Source organism: Ranitomeya imitator, chromosome 3, assembly GCF_032444005.1.
Source record: "Ranitomeya imitator isolate aRanImi1 chromosome 3, aRanImi1.pri, whole genome shotgun sequence".
Classification (NCBI taxonomy): Eukaryota; Metazoa; Chordata; class Amphibia; order Anura; family Dendrobatidae; genus Ranitomeya; species Ranitomeya imitator.
Genome location: NC_091284.1, coordinates 191,036,382 through 191,054,849, shown reverse-complemented (window position 1 = coordinate 191,054,849; position 18,468 = coordinate 191,036,382). Strand labels below are relative to the sequence as shown.

Genomic DNA, 18,468 nt, shown 5'->3' with positions numbered 1-18,468 from the left:
CGCTGAATCGGCGTGTGTGACACCGATTCAGCGATGTCTTCACTGGTAACCAGGGTAAACATCGGGTAACTAAGCGCAGGGCCGCGCTTAGTAACCCGATGTTTACCCTGGTTACCATCCTAAAAGTAAAAAAAAAAAAACACTACATACTTACCTACCGCCGTCTGTCCTCCAGTGCTGTGCTCTGCTCTCCTCCTGTACTGGCTGTGAGCGTCGGTCAGCCGGAAAGCAGAGCGGTGACGTCACCGCTCTGCTTTCCGGCCACTGTGCTCACAGCCAGTACAGGAGGAGTGCAGAGCACAGCGCTGGAGGACAGACGGCTGTAGGTAAGTATGTAGTGTTTGTTTTTTTTTACTTTTAGGATGGTAACCAGGGTAAACATCGGGTTACTAAGCGCGGCCCTGCGCTTAGTTACCCGATCTTTACCCTGGTTACCAGCATCGTTGGTCGCTGGAGAGCTGTCAGTGTGACAGCTCTCCAGCGACCAAACAGCGAAGCTGCAGCGATCCGGATCGTTGTCGGTATCGCTGCAGCGTCGCTTAGTGTGACGGTACCTTAAAAGTCATTATAAATCCTTTAATGAGCCTTGACACATGACATAAGATAAAAGCCAAACCAGAATCTCAATTTGCAGACACGTGTTTCAGGGTGTTGTCTCTCCTCAGTGCAAAGTGTGGGATCTGATTTGGCTTTATGATAGGCATCTGACTGGACTTTAAGGGGTAAAGTTTTTCCTTATGTCACATATGTCATATGTCATGTCACGCTTCCCAAAGAGAACCATTACCCCTTAAACCTCAGTCAAAGGCCTCTTGTACAGGCAAATCAGAACTCTTACTTTGCACTGACAAGGGGCATTATACCCCGAAACAAGTATGTGCAAACTGAGATTCTGGCCTGGCTTTTATCCTAAGTCATTAAAGGGCCAATAGTAGGGTTCAAGTCCTCTCTAAAGAGGCAGTTTTCATATTTGAGCTTTTTCACACATTAATTTTTTGGTGCATGCGCTATCCATTATTTTTATAACCTTTCAATCAATGTGTTTTTTTTTCAAAAATTGTAAAACAGTAAAAAAGCAAAGATATGTTCTATTTCCTTCCTTGTCGTAAATGACACTAATGAATGTAATTCAATGCCTCCTTGAAAAAAAATGGATAGCACAAAGATGTCATATGTGTGCTGTCTATATTCTACTGTTTGATGAGTTGAAGAAGTTAAGCCATTATTCTTCATAGGAGAAAACTGGATGTAACAAAAAACTAAAACCTAATACATGAATCTAAAAGGGATCCAGCGCAAGGGAAAAAAGCGCTCTGCAGTGATGTGTGAAACTGATCTTAAGGTGAGAACACATGGTACTGCTGGCTGAATGGCTAAAATTCCACCCGCCAGTGATAGCCAATGGTTGCATGACTGTGAAACAAAATTGTGCAGCCATTTGCCAGTGAAGGAAGGTGGCGTTTTGTCCGTGCAGCTAGTGAACCAAGTGGTCTCACCCCCTTATTGTCAGCCTCCAGATGTAAACTGTGGAAAGTCCACTTCGGTGACTACAATCAGAGAACAAAAAAGGAAAATAATCCTAAGGGGCCGTGACATAAATTGCATAATTTTGGATGATAAATGTGGTTAATGTGCTAATAGAGTAGTACTCCTCCCTCATTTATTAATGGAGATGACAATAAGTTATAGTATATGTCTGCTATATTCCAACTTTTTTTTTAATTGAAATGCGTTTGATGCATTAACAGAGCATAAAAGATAAAGTGTGACCAATAATTAGGCCAGCATCATCTACAACTAGACTAGGAGGGAGTAAAAGACGAGATTGTATTTGCTGAATGCGCCTATTAGCCTAACAACACTTTTTTTTTCCCATTTTGGCTAACAGAGAATAAACCTGTATCTGTAATTTGTGTTTACCTATGAAGCCAACCATTTTTTTTTAACTTTTGGCTAAAGAAATCTATTGCAGACAATTCAAACCATCAATCTGCTACCAACAGATTAAAACAATTGGGCTTGGCTGGGAAATTTAATTTGGATAAATGTTGCAGAACACATGACCAGCGTTGGACAACACCAATTAAATTTATTGTTACATACTGTAGTTGTCCTGCAGAGTGGCTTGTATAAGGGTGGGAGTTTAGGTCTGATTGGACATATAAGTACTATGTAGAGAAACACAGGGTTCGGAGACAATGATAAAGAATCAGCAGCCGCCAGGCGTCCTTCTCATACAGTAATTCAGCTGAGGATTTCTTCTCATTATCTGCAAGGTCACTTTCTCTTCACTAAACCTATTTCAGTTTATCCTTTGCTATTATTCGAAGGTTTCCAGTTTGTTTTCCATACTGGTCCTTATTAGAGTTATTTAGGGTTTGTAGTATGCGTACCTCGTTGTCTTCACCTCACACATAAATCTCATAAACTTCTTTACCGATTCATCTTCTGTAGTTCATCTTATCCTGAGGGACTTCTCCACAGTTTTCTATTCCCAGTTCAATGATCTCATGAAGTAAACTTGGTCTCTGTTAGATTTCAAGCTTGTTTAGTCAATGTCTAAGTAATGTATAGTTCCTACTTTAACCTACCAACATGGCAAATGTCATACATTGCCATGTAAAATATTCATAACAATCCAACATATTTACAGAAAAATATCCTTAACATATCCAAACATATTCATAGCATGATGATTCCTTTTATTGATTTTGATATCTGTTGGGTTTTTCACATTGGTATGCTTCCATGCTTGGCTATATACATTAGACGAACATTGACCCAGCCAAACGGTATCGGGTGCACACTTACTTCTGATATTGGAATCAGGAATGTTGAATTTGGACATGTGTATTACTAATAAGCCTTTGTACTTGAAGAAAATATGTTGACACCATCGATGTCTGGTGGAAGATTATCCCACTCCCTTCATCGAAAACATGTTTGGTTGACTAAGATGACTGTTTATGTATATTGAGAGCCAGAAGGAATAGTTATTGGCCTACGGGTATCTATGGTTATCCTTATTATGAAGCGTGCTTCTTCTATGTAGATAAAGCATACAGTGGAGAATGGAGTCATAAAGAGCTTGATAGAGCAGACATTGATTTTGGTTTCTGCACATTGGTGTGCTTCCATGTATTGGTGTTCAATACAACCCCAATTCCAAAATTACGCTGCTGGGTCAAAAGTAATGATTTGGGAATCTTGTATAACCATAGAGCACATATCAGAAGGTGAAAGTTGGACATTTCTATATATCATTTAAAAAAAATTAACTAATTTAGAAATTGATGACAGCAAAACATGTCAAAAAAGTTGGGACATGGTTAACAAAAGGCTGAAAAAATAAGTGGTACTAATGAAAAACTATTGAATGGTCAATTGCTGCTGTATTCTCTGCACCAAAGCTCATTTAAAATGGACAGAGGCGAAACGAAAAAATGTTCTGTGGTCTGATGAATCATAATTTGAAATTCTTTATGGAAACTATGGATGCTATTCCCCTGGACAAAGACAAGAGGGACCATCCAGCTTGTTATCAGCGCACAGTTCAAAAGCCTGCATCTCTGATGGTATGGGGTTGTGTTAGTACCAATGGCATGGGCAGCTTACACATCTTGATGCTTGATGCTGACCATCATATACTCCACATACTGCATCCATCAGAACAGCATGGCTTCACAGTAGAAAAGTTTGGGTGAAGACCTGGCTGCCTGCAGTCCAGACCTTTCATCAACAGAAAACATTTGGTGCATTGTAAAATGAAAACTCTGGCAAAAAAAGAGCTAGAACTGTTGAACATCAAGAATCTTACATTGGGCTAGAAAGCAACAACATTCCTCTTCCAAAACTCCAGCAATTGGTCTGCTCACCTCCCACCTTTACAGACTGTTGTAAAAAGAAGAGGGGATGCTACACAACATTAGACATGCCCCTGACCCAACTTTTTGAGATGTGTTGTTGCCATCAACGTCTATGGGATTAAATGTTCTCAGATGAAATAGAAAATGTCTAACCTTCTACTTCTGATCTGTGTTTCATCTTCTGTTGTGAATGAAATATGTCTATAAGAGATTTCCACATCATTGCAATCTTGCTTTCTTGTCATGTTACACATTGTCCCAACTTTTCTTGGAATTGGGTGTATATATATAAAATAACTGATAACTTAAAATGTAAGCTTAGTTATATGTGCATATATGTACCTTCTGTATATAATATTATTTTCAAAATGTGCCTAACCATGCTGCCTGAGAGTGGAAATCCAAATATTGTTTCTTTTATCCCCATATCTTAAACTATACACATAACTTCTCGAAGAATGATATCAAGCTACAAGATCATTTGTCAACAATAGCCTTTTCTCGAAACTCAATTATACTCTGTTGCTGAACCGTGTTTTGCTCTTGATTGAGGTCAGTAGCCCACTGTTCAAAATGCGAGCACATCATTGTTCACAGTGGAGTATAATTAAAGAGGCACAGTCATCCTGACAAATAATCCTCAGTTACGTGAGCTCTAAATGTGTTTTAGGTTAAAATTTAGCTCCCGATGGTTGATCTCAAGATTCATGACTGCAGCGGGTAAAATTGTTTATATCCTTACCAAAGTCCAAATAGCGGTATTTACAGTGATCCCTCCATTTTGGTATATGTCTATACATAGGTTACATTTATTGCGTAAATGAGGGCAGAAATATATGGAGTTTATTCTTATAGCAATCATCCAGATTTAGGTTAACGTTTCTACAGCATGGGCTCATCTACACAGGTTTTCATAAACTGTGTAATTTAAAATCGCATTCCTCCTTTTTCCCTTTCCAGGTCCTTGATCTACAACTAGAGTAAAGACTGTTGCATTGTGATGTGCTTTGAAATGTTATAGGCTCTTAATATTTAAGGAGGTTGTTCCATACTTATTGTTTATATTGAAAATGGTCAATTGGAGTGTAGAAACAGAAAAATACATACTCAACTTTCAGATGGGTGACATTCCAGCACATCGCTAGTCCCTGACCAGACTCCTTGCTACTTCTTCTGTTGAAGAAAGTGATGTGAATGCAGAAGCCAATCAAGCTGCCACCGATTGGCTGCAGCATTCACTTTAAAAAGACATTGCTTCTTCCGATTCAGACAAAATGTGAAGGCTGCTGCCGATCAGGGCTGCTGATTGGCTGTAGCAATCACTTGACAATTTAAATGGGCTGTCTGGTAGTTCTTATATTAGAAAATGTTCTTATAGGTGTATGAAAACCCCACTTGGACCACTGCACTGCTGCTTGTATCCCTTGCCTGAAGAAGACATCAAGAAACTGTTGAGGGACCCAGGCAGCAGTGCAGGAATCTGATAGGGGACTTTACAGGCCATGGGCCCTTTTCTTTTTGAAGAGTACCAGTGACCTATTTCCATTGGTAGGATGAGTGCATGGGGAACCTTCCAATTATCACCTTGTCAGGGAATATATATCGGCATGAATGTTTATAGGGGGGTCAAGAGCTGTTGATCAAGTCCCTCAGTGCCGTCATTAATGTAGAGTTTTTTTCCTCTTAGGTGGCAGTCACCCTGCTTTGTCCCAAGTACGCCGCCCTTATGTAAACTATAGTAAAGCTACTTTTATAAAGTTACATTGTATATTGTAGTTTGCTATTTGCTAATTAAGTAACAATACATTACCAATGGAGAATCTGTAATGTGGTGTCATGTTTTAATTAAATGACCCCAAAGCGTAGGCCTTGAAGCCGCTCGAAACAGGTTGTCTCATTTAGACCACTGAAGCCCCCTCACACTTAAGCTGGAGTCACACATAACGATATCGTTAGCGATATCGTTGTAACATCACGCTTTTAGTGATGTAGCAACGATCCTGCTAACGATCTCGTTATGTCTGACAGCGACCAACAATCAGGCCCCTGCTGGGAGATCGTTGGTCGTTGGGGAATGATCAGGACCATTTTTTGGTTGCTGATCACCCGCTGTCATCGCTGGATCGGCGTGTGTGACGCCGATCCAGCGATGTGTTCACTTGTAACCAGGGTAAATATCGGGTTACTAAGCGCAGGGCCTCGCTTAGTAACCCGATATTTACCCTGGTTACCATTGTAAAAGTTAAAAAAAAAATAGTACATACTCACATTCTGATGTCTGTCACGTCTCCCGGCGTCCACAGGGTTAAAACTGCTTTCGGCAGGAGCGCTGCTAATGTGTCAGCGCCGGCCGTTAGGCAGAGCACAGCGGTGATGTCACCGCTGTTACTGCCGACACTGACACAGTCAGTGCGGGGAAGCTCTCGGCAGCAGCGCGTGCATTAGCAGCGCTCTTGCCGAAAGCAGTTTTAACCCTGTGGACGCCGGCGGGGTACGTGACAGACATCAGAATATGAGTATGTAGTGTTTTTTTTTTTACTTTTACAATAGTAACCAGGGTAAATATCCTGGTTACTCGGGTGCTGCAGGGGGACTTCGGAATCGTTGAAGACAGTTTCAACGATGCCGAAGTCTTTCCCCTGATCATTGGTCGCTGGAGAGAGCTGTCTGTGTGACAGCTCCCCAGCGACCACACAACGACTTACCAACAATCATGGCCAGGTCGTATCGCTGGTCGTGATCGTTGGTAAGTCGTTTAGTGTGACTAAAGCTTTAGGCACATTAGTGTGATGTTTCATTCGGGTAAAAGATTGCACTTAGCCTTGAGAAATAGACAATGTCAGACGTCCTAATGAGAATCCGAGTTGCAGCAAAGAGACATCTAATCCCATTGCTTCGCCAGACTGTGGTCTGTGTCTTACATACACCCTTACTATGAATAATGAATGAGACGGGACCATTCTAAACACTTTGCTTGTCACAGGCTTGTTAAACCATCCCTTGAGGATTAAGGCGGAGGGGGGGGGGCGTACATTAATCAGGTATTGACTCTCCATCGAAAAGGAGAAAACATCCATTAATCGTGTTCTGTTGATGCAGCGGCAACCTCAACCTCTTCTATGACCACTTTCCTATTAAAATATTATAAGATGTGACAAATAACATGATATCTCTCGTAAGGGGGACCTTTATTTTTAAAGAATGAGTCTTAAAAACTTTCTGGAAAAGAACCAGATGATTCTGAAATGAAACTGGATGCATCACATAGAGGTTTTGAGAGAAGACACGACATGGTTTTCGCATTACCACTTTGCCAGACATTTCGACAATCTTAAATTAGTAAATGCTTATGACATTCTAGCCTTATTTTTACAATACAGTACATAAAACAAAAACTTTATATTGTGCCATCAAAAGAAAATTCTCCTGACTTTTAAGCTATTATCTATAGTAACAGATACTATACTGTCTGTTATCATACTGTACAGATACCCCATGCATCACAAAGGGCACCGGGCACCCACCAGTATCAAGCGGTAATAGGGCTTCCCTCTAATAACACATACAGAAATAGAATATCAAAAATAAATTCCAGAAAATCACATTGTATAAATTATATCAATTTATTTGCATTTTGCAGTGAGAAAAAAGTATTTGATCCCCTGCCAAGTGGGCAAACTTACAAAATCAGCAAGGGATCAAATAATTATTTCATTCACTGTATAACTAATATAGGTATATGTGTAATGTATAGTCGTTAGAGGTGTGAGTACATGTAATGCTAGATTTGTAGAACTGTGTTTTCTATATATAAATAACATAGGTATGTGTGTAATATATAATTGTCAGAGGTGTAAGTACACATAATGTTAGATTTACAGAGCTGTGTTTGCTATGTATAAATAACATCGGTATGTGTATGTCAGGTATAGTCGTCAGAGGTGCGAGTACACACAAAGTTAGCTTAACAACATAGGCATGTGTGCGTAATATATAATTGTCATTGGTGTGAATACATGTAGTGTTAGCTTCGCAGAGATGTGTTTGCAATGTGTAGACAGCAGGACGTTGTAATCAAAGCTTCAGACAGTTCACACACTTACTTGAATCATTCACACTGACCCTTATGGTCGGTCTTATTGTTTCAGAAATGAGTATTCAGACAAGTGAGTGGAGCTGGAGTCTGGACATTGTCACTGTTGTAAGTCATCTCTACGACCCACCTCTATGACCCATCTCTACGACCCATCTCTACGACCCATCTCTACAACCATCTCTACGAACCATCTCTACGACCCATCTCTACAACCCATCTCTATGAACCATCTCTACGGCCCATCTCTACAACCCATTTCTATGACCCATTTCTATGATCCATTTCTACGACCCACCTCTATGACCCATCTCTACGAACCATCTCTACGGCCCATCTCTACAACCCATCTCTATGACCCATTTCTATGACCCATGTCTACTACCCAGCTCTACGACCAATCTGTACTACCTATCTCTATTAGCCATCTCTACGACTAAACTCTATGACCCATCTCTACAACCCATCTCTAAGACCCATATCTATGACCCATCTCTACGACCAAACTCTATGACCCACCTCTAAGACCAAACTCTATGACCCATGTCTAATACCCATCTCTACGACCCAGCCGTCTCCCTCCTCTCTCCAACTCCAACATTCACTTTGTGCTGCAGGGCAGGTCATGATTGGTGATCCATACAGCGGTGCCATTGGCAGGTGGATGGAGCAAACGGTAGCCCCGAATTATCCCGCTTGTGCTTCAGACTTAGTCATGGCCGCACCACTTGCACTCTCAATTGCTGCATGAACCTTTTCTCCTTATAAACATTGAATCAATGGTAGATTATTATTCTACTGAACAGACCAAATACTTTCTCTTAATGCTGGTCAGGTTTGGGGATTTATGTTTTTCATCTTGAGGAAGATTAATAAAAGTAATGGAAGGAAAAAATGGAGTAATTGCTCATGTCTCTGACATCTTCAAAAGGGTAAGGACGTCTAAATATTTTTACCATTTTTAGAGCTCTGCTTACTTTCTATAGAGTTTCAAAATATTCTTACTTCCATGAAACCATATTCAACTTTTCCATATTTTCCGTTTTCAACTCTCCAAATATCATTACTTGAATGGGAACTCAATATGGAAAAAAATAGCTGAGCAGTAATGGCTGCTGGCACTGGGACTGTGTAACATCCATGCAGGCTAGGGTCACAAGACAGTTTTCTCTCCATGTAAGAAAAGCTGAGAAGAATTAAAGGAAGGGGAGTTTACATTTGTTTTTGTCCCTGTTCTGTCTAGAAAACAGGCAAAGCAAAAAGGTGGGTTTTCAGTTCTGGGAAAGAACGTTCCCACAAGTATAGTGCTTGTAGAATGCTGATGAATAAGAACTACTCAATCAAATAGTGCAAATTCTGTAATTCTCATGCGCACACATGCCTCTGTTACCTGCAATGAGCAACAAACAGAGTATGTGAATAGAGGCAGTTCCTGGACATATTGTATAAGGGTATATGCACATAGAGCTTTTTTTGAGGAGCCTTTTAGAGCGAGCAGATCCTTTTTAAAAATGCATGGAAAATAGCTAAAAAAATGCTTTAAAGACTCTTCCTATTCATTTTGATTGTAAAACCTGAAGACCCACCTCTTCCGACAAGCCTACAACCTGCAGTAACCACCGATTGACCAAACCGCTGCACGGCCAGCTCTACCCTCACCTACTGTATCCTCACCCATCCCTTGTAGATTGTGAGCCCTCGCGGGCAGGGTCCTCTCTCCTCCTGTGCCAGTTGTGACTTGTATTGTTCAAGATTACTGTACTTGTTTTATTATGTATACCCCTCCTCACATGTAAAGCGCCCTGGAATAAATGGCGCTATAATAATAAATAATAATAATAATAATAATAATAATAAAATGAATTGGTGTTCATATATTTAGTTCATTGATCCCTTTTCATTAGCTTCAGGCTGGCAAAAAGCAAAGAAAGAAGTAACCGGTCCATCCTTTAGGCATTTTCTGTTATGAAGCCTCTCCATAACTTACAATTGAGGTCAATGAGAAGATCCAAAAATGCTACAAAGACAATTGGGAGGGAATTTTTTTACCTTTTTATGAGCAAATTTAGGAACTAAATTAAAAAAAAATGGGAGAAAATCAGCCACAAAAATACCCTTAAAAAAGCTTTTAAAAATGCTTTAAAAACATTTAGAGAAAAAATTTCAGGAAAAATGTTAACAAAATGCTTCAGGAAACAAAATCAAAATGCTAACAAAAAAATGCACCAGGACAAAAAAAAACATTTCAAAAAAGCTAATTAAAAGAAGGAGCACTTTCTAAAATGGTTTCCCCTTCAAAAACTTGTCATATTTGATCACTAAAGAAAACCAATGCAGACGTACCCTCAGCCCAGTATGTGCTCCAAAAGCAGATATGACTTGTTCAGGATAAGAGCAGAAAAACTACGCTTTTTGACAGGTTTTGCAAGGAAGGACTAATTTGAGTTTTTAATTCAGTATTTGTTGCAGTTTCTTATGCAGATTATTTTTAAAGATCAGTGGACCTGTGGATGTTTGGGTTCGTCTGAATTTTATCCAATGTTCAATTCAGATACCAGATATGTACTTGAACTTGAACCTGGACCCAAACCCGATTGAAGTCAATGGGGACCCGAACTTTGTCTCTTTCTCTATCTCTTCTACATCGGGAGGTGATGACTCTTATGGCATTGCATCTACATATACCTGCCGGGAAAGATATCTTTGAGCCTTGATAAGGTTGCGTTCAAACTTTGCACATGCGGTTCAGTTTTCTTCCTGCGACCACAGCAAAACTGTAGAGTTTTAGCCACAATTTCTGAAAAGACTGTGCGCTTTTGCCCATTCCAAAACAACAACCATTCCCAGGGTAGAAGTGACTGGAACTCTATAAATAGAGGAGGCTATGTTCTCCTAGAGGAGGCTAGATCTGCGGCTAAGCAAAAATATACAAAACTGAACATGGGGTTCATAAGTTACCATTTTGATCCGACAGTATGAAGCCAACAGCCTTATCACCGTGAATCTCTTAGGGGCTTCTGATCTTAAAGGTGCAGTGCCGTGCATCAGCAGGGGAGCGAGCCAGGTGTATGTTTATTTATGTATGTATTTATGTTGGAGTTTTGGATGTGCCATCCATGTCTATCTCCTATAGTTCTGTAGTTATTGCAAGGCTCTGAAGTGACTTGCTGCTCATTGTCAAAGGCTCTTCAGCAGAGTTGCCAACTTGACGTTTTATTTTTCTGGAAAGTTTATCAAAAAATCATGGACAGACAATATTTTTATGGGCACATTGAAAAACTATAACAAATCTGTCATGGTTTCATTATTCACTATGGCCTAAGGACAGCTCAGACACCCTATGGGATGTGGAGGGTGCTGGACTGTGAGTGACATCTGTCCAATCTGATGCTAGGGCATGCTGGGCTGTCAGGATTTTGCTTGAAAGCCTTGCTGCTCAATCTGGCCTGGCCTCCAGGTGCCTCCCGTCCTTAATTATTTGCTAGCCATTTAGCTGGCTAGCTATGAGCATATAATTGTCAGCTGTAACTTTGCTTTGCTTGATGTGAGCTTTGCTCTGTGTCTGCTTCCCTGATCTTATTTCCGGACTCTGGATTTGTCGTGACCATTTGTTTGTTATCCCATTTGCTCTTGATGCTTTCAGACCACAGGTACCTGACCCCAGACATTGCCTCTGACTATTCTTTTTTCATTTCCTCTTATCTTGACGTACCCTCCTGGCATTTGTGCCTGGACTGTTACTTAATCATGCCTTTGTGTTACCCCTCTGTATTACAAGTCCTCCTGGTATCTGACCTTGGACCTCCTGACTAACCTCTCTAATGGCTTGTCTGAGAGTAGTGACTCAAAATCATTATGATTATAAGTGATACAAGCCTACAGCCCATAATTTTGGTATGTGGACATCTGCTGAATGCACTGTAAACTGTAAAATCATGATAATTACAGCCAAAATAATAAGTTTCTTCAGCCTCAAAAAAATAAGACCCCTTCAACTTTTTTTAAGGCAAGGACAAAATAATGCCCTTTTTTAAAGACTGTTCTGGAATTTCTGGACAGTTGACAACCCTGCTCTGCTGATAACAAACCTGCCATACCCTCCCTCTGTTCTTAGTCCCAACTCCCTCTAATAATAACAAGAGAGGGAGGGAGAGGAAGGGACATGGATCCTCCATAGTAGGTGATTTCAATCCAGAGGCAGCCGTGGAAAAGATATAGTGCTCTCATGATGGTGGGTTAGTAAATGGTGTTAGGGAGAGATTACCCCGTATTGTGGGCGAGATTGGCTGATGTACCATTATGAGTGATCTTTGGGCAGTCTCCATAGTCAGGAATACTGAGGACCCTCTTGCACCTTACATGATGGAGGCAGCTGTAGACTTCTCACAAGTCCAGCAGGAAACGGCATCAATCTGTGATACTGCCACCTATTGGGCACAACAATTATGTTTTCCCTCAGAGATGACATACTTACTGATGCTTTTTGACACTGACCCTCGTGTGGTTGCCGTACTTACAAGTGCAGCCAGACTATACCAGAACAGGCATCGTGGCCCATTTTGTCAGTGAACTACAGGAATTCTGCCCCCCAAATCAAATTGTAAGTCTAGGTTTAGAAGAGACACATCAGTCTTTTCTCTATTCCTTTCTTTTAAATTAACGCCTGGCTTCAGCTGAAAGAAACGGTATCAAACTGAATGTGTTTCCACCCTTATTGTAGAAAGGTAATTCTGGCATGCGACCCCTATCTCCCCGTACTCTGCTGTTATCCCTACTAGTTCCTAATATTCATTGATCACTATTCTTCTGAGTTTGCACAAAACTTACCATAGTATTACCGTATATCTTGACTGCTAAGTGTAACAAAATGCGGACATTAACAGAATAACAATTAGTCCTGGGGTTAATCAAATGTAGCCCTAAAGCTGAAAAGAGAAGTGCAGAGCTCATTTATAGATTTGAATAAAAACTGGAGCAGCATACAATCATTAGTAATAATCTCACATTCACTTGAAACAAATTAGAATTCATCTTTAGAACTGGGATCCAGTTCATCCATGTCGCCCCATTCTGGAGCTAAGAGGGTGCTAGACTGTAATGAAGGTCAGGACGTGAGACAGGCCCCATCTGAATCCATTAAGACTGTTTTTGGCTAAGGAAATGTAGATGACTGATTTTGCAACTTTTTGAATATTCATTATTTGGTCAATATTATGATCACTTTGCAGGAACCTCTCATGAATCTACTGAACTGAATGGAGACCACCATGGGATTTTATGGTCGTGTCTACCATTTGGACTCTATAATGCATCCGCATTAAAGGGAACTTGTCAGCAGGTTTTTGCTATGTATTCTGAGGGCAGCATGAGGTAGACGCTGAGACACTGATTTCAGTGATATGTCATTTATTCGTCTGGGTGCTATTGTTTAAATACAATTAGTATGTTATCATCAGGAGATTATCACAGCAATTTTACCACTTTGTCGGTAAATAGAGGCAAAAATGCATTAGGAATCCATCGAGTGAATGCAGCCTTTCTCTCTGAGCTAGAAAAGATTTTATCTACCTGGCAGCATTTTGTTCAGTATTTGGCAGCAGCATTGGTATGCCAAATCTAGAAATTTTCCCAAACCCAGGCGACATACAGGCCTTTCTATTATATTTCTTTTTAACCACTTTGTTAAATGTCCTTGTGCATTAAAAGGTTTCATGTGAATAGTACGAGGACTAATGCAACTCAATGTGATAGTTCACATATACTACTTTGATTTATTTTTCGGATCAGATTCCCCCAGTACAAGTTAATTGTAGCACAAAAAAAATGATCTCATACAAGTTACCTCCATACGTCATGCACTTTTTGGGATCCATTATATTTGTTACACGGTAATAATAATATTTATTTTTATATAGCACTAACATATTCCGCAGCGCTTTACAGTTTGCGCACTTTATCATCGCTGTCCATGATGGGGCTCAGAATCTAAATTCCCTATCAGTATGTCATTGGAGTGTGGGAGGAAACTGAACATGGACGAAACCAACGCAAAAACAGGGAGAACAAACAAACTACTTGCAGATGTTGTCCTTGGTGGAATTAGAACCAAGGACCCCAGTGCTGCAACGCTGCAGTGCTAACCACTGAGCCACTGTGCTGGGCGGTCCAGCCTGCATGCTGTGAGAATTCAATGGTACTGGGAGCAGGCGATCGTGTGAACGATTTACTTCTTGCCAGATTCTGACAAGGTGCGTCCAGACTCGCTCAATTCACTTGCATTGAGTGAGAAAGCTCCATCTAGTTGGCACATGACTGTTAAACACCCCAGGGTACTGGTGGTTACAGTGGCATTGCTTTCCTCACGGGGAGACTGATGTCACGCCTGGAAGCAAGGGAAGATCTCTTCTATCAAGTAAACACAAACATGCAACATGTTCACAGTCCAGGCCAGAAGGGGGAGCTCTAAACTTGGTTTAAGGAGAACTTCCCTAGATATATATTCTGGCTTGGAGGGAAAGCAGTCAGTCTGTCAGGAGGACAGAGAAGAGAGCAGTCAGACAGTGAGTGTCGGAAGGACTGAAGGGGCCATGCAGCCAGGGGTGCTGCAGCTCCTGGGGAAAGAGAATACAGTAGGAAAGAACAGATTGTAGAGAGTGTGCAGGAGAGCGAAGCACAGGAGAGTGACAACTGGGGAGGATAGCTGTGACTGGGCTACCTCCCTGCAGAGCGCAGATTCCTGGTAGCTGGAAGATCGAGGTTGTGTCAGACTCTAGGAGGCACAGCAGAAACTGGCAGGACAGCTGGACTACATGTAAGGCCTCTTTCACACTTCCGTCTTTCTTTTTCCGTCACAAACCTTCATTTTGTGAAAAAACGGATCCAGCAAACTGGATTCGTTTTTTCCTCAGACTTGTATTAGCGACGGATTGTGACGGATGGCCTTCCATTTTATCCGTTGTGCACTGGATCCATCGTAAAATTACTGTCCGTCGGACAGAGAAAACGTACATAGGAATGTTTTTTTCTCCAAGTCGAAAAATCTCTGACTGTGAAAAGCAGGAATCCAGCAACGGATGCCGTCTTTTCAAACTGAGCATGCGCTAAAGAATTTCCCATCAGGAAAATTCTCTCTCTCTCTCTTTTTATTATTGATGCTGTCTATGCAGCATCAATAGTAAAAAGATATAATGTTAAAGTTAATAAAAAAAAAAAAAATTGTGATAATCTCACCTTCCGGTCTCCCCCATAGCCTTCCCCCGGTGCCCCCCGATGCTCGCAAGACCGATACATCATCACAGGTAATTGTCTCGCTATGCATCACTGGGAACTGGAGCTGCCGGCAGCATCGCGAGCATCAGGAAGGCTGCACGGGCTGCGCGGGACGCCAGAAGGTTAGAATATCACGATTTTTTTATATTTTTTTATTTTTTTTATCATGGGTTGTGTTGTGTATGCGTTTTTGCAGTGAAAACCGCTGCGAAGACGCATACATAACGTGTGTACTTAGCCTTCTAAGATGCACTGAAACCGTCAAAAAAATGGCTCCAGTGCATCCATTTTTTACAATCAGCACATGATCCGTCTTTTCAACATTTTGACGGATCCTGTGCAGATTGTAAAAATGGAAGTGTGAAAGAGGCCTAACCTGTCCACCCTAACACCCAGGAGACACAGTAGCACATAGAGCCCGGGTCGTGATAGAGACCCTGTAAAAAGGCTTGAGCCACCTGTCATACGGGTTAGTATCCCACCTTTATGGAGGGCAGAGAGAACTGTGAGGACCTTGATAGAAGCCACATGCAGCAAGGGATTACACCAAAGCACTAGTAGGAACGCTTTCATCTCCACCTGCTAAAGGGGACTCTGAACTTGCTTCCAAGCCAGCCGGACCCTGCCTGTAACTGTGGTCTGGTGCCCTGGATGGCAGTTGCCTGAAGCTTTCAGTAAACCAGGTAAAGAGACTGCAAACCTGTGTCCTCAGTTCTTTACTGCACCACTCACCATCTTCCATCTATTCACCAGGAGCCCAGGGGATCTACTTAACCTGTGGGAAGTTATACCATCTTTGCTGCCATAACATCACCCCAGGACTCCTTTAAGCAGCGTCGGACCCCACTGTCCGAATACCACAAGTGGCGTCACGAACACGAACTTTATTCCAAACCCCTTTAAGGACATTTTCTTTTACATGGCACCCAGGGCCATGGAACGGGTTGCCCCCACTGTGACATCCCCTTACGTACCGGACCCGGTACCGAGTACCCCGCAGCCCTGGCGGGTGACTCAACTGCATATAAGCAGATCACAAAATTGCAGACTGAAACCTGCCAGTCCTGCCACCAGAGAATCTTCACAGGCAGCAGCGATCTGAGGATTCACAAGTCTGCAGTCACATTGAGTGACTGCAGACTTGTAGCCTAAGGCCTGACAACTCTTTTAAGATAGGAAATTGTATGCGGTCTTTTATTATGTATTAAATTGTTTATATAAAAAATGGATTTCATAACAGGGACGACATATCAATGGTGCAGAAGTGAATGGGTCATCTTACACCTCCAAAGCAAGTGAAATTGTGTATTATAAACCGAGATCACTGAGAAAACACAAGTGACACAATTGTGCCTGCAACAGGAAAGAGCAGCGCTGAATAAGGCATTAATAATGGCAATAATAATAATATTGACTGAATAATAAGCTATGAATACAGCCATCACACCTCCTCTGCTACCTAACCACCACTCTTATCCCAGCCCAAACCCATCTCTTCAGACTATTGTTTACTTCTTGTACCTTCCCTTCTGCTTTCAAACATGCCATGATCAAACCTTTCCTGAAGAAACCATCCCTTGTTCTGACCTTTACATCCAGCTATCGTTCTATATCGCTACTCCCATTCGCCTCCAAATTCCACAAACAGCATGTCCATGCTGAACATTCCTCCTACCTAGTATCTAACGCACTCTTTGCCAACCTACAGTTTGGCTTCCTTCCCCACCAATCCACCAAAACTTCCCTGAGCAAAATTAATAATGACTTGCTTACAGCCAAAGCTAACAGACAATTCTTTATACCCCCTCTAGATCTGTCCTCTGCATTCAACACAGTCTACCACTCCCTACTACTAGAAATCCTCTCTTCGCATGGCATCAAAGACTTTGCCTTATCCTGGATATCCTTTTACCTTTCTAACAGCACATTTAGTGTCTCCCATGCCCACACTAACTCCTCATCCCGCCCTCTCTCTTTTGTCTATCAGCAATATTCTCCTTCTCTTCTCACTTCCTAAAACTCAATGAGGACAAAATTGAACTGATCATATTTCTTCCATCTCACCTAACCCCCTACCAAATCTACAATCACAATTAATGACACCATTCTTTCCGCAGTTCTGGAAGTCTGCTGCCTTGAAGTGACCCTCAACACTACCCTGTCCTTCAAACCGCCCATCCAAGTTCTTGCCACACTCCAACTCAAAAATATTTCCACAATCCATTCGTCCCTCAAGCCTGAATCAACTAAAATCTTAGTACATGCCCTCATTATCTCCCAATTTGACTACTACAACATCCTCCTCTGTGGCCTCCATGATAAAACTCTCACACCTCTCCAGTCCATCATTAAAGAAGCAATCTCATCAAAATTTTACCCGCCTAATGTATTGCAATCATTATATTATATAGTGCTGTGCACTTACAATTGCTCCTTTTGCCTTTCTGCTGAGCTAATTCATTGCTTTTCTCTGCTCTATGTAGAGACAGGAAGTGTCTGGTTCCTGCATGTGATTCATTCACCTCTTCAACTTCTGACCCAGCTGCTCTACTCCTGCATCTTGCCATACACTTACTAGTGATTCATATCTTGTGCAGAAAAAAAATCATTTTTTATCCCATGATGTAATAGACCTAATGGAAAAAAGAATTGACTGCGTAAAAGAGCAATTATAAGTACACAATCCCTTCATTGGCTCCCAATTCCCTAATGTATCAAGGTCAAACTGCTAAGCTGACCTTCAAAGCCATCTTTAAACTACCTTCTCCATATATCTCCAAACTAATCTACCAAAATCTTCCAACAAGTAATCTCTGGTCCTCCCCAGACCTCCTACTCTACTCCACACTCATATGTTCCTCACTCAATCTCCTACAAGACTTCTCCCGAGTGTCTCACATCCTTGAGAATTTTAAGCTTCAACACATCCAATTATATCCCACACTCGGAACTTTCAGAAGGAACTTTAAAAAACACACCTGTTCAAGAAAGTTTACAACCTTTAATGACTCATTGCCACTTCACCACCACTGGGGCTGCTGCAACCCCACTAACCTACTGTCCCCATCTCCATTATTCTGTAGAATGTAAGCCTGCAAGGGCAGGGTCCTCTTCCCTCTGTATAAGTCTGTCATTGTTTGATCACCGAATTTTATATCTGGGTCTTGTGCATAACTCTTCTCATGAACAGCACCGTGGAACCAATGGTGCTCTAAAAATAAATAATAATAATAAGGCCTC

General features: G+C 41.4%; 1 protein-coding gene across 2 annotated transcripts in view; it reads left to right on the top strand.

Moving 5' to 3' along the window:
* Positions 1-18,468, top strand: part of KCND3 (potassium voltage-gated channel subfamily D member 3) — a 709,390-nt gene that overhangs the window by 288,571 nt on the left and 402,351 nt on the right. The gene's annotated exons all lie outside the window — the stretch shown is intronic.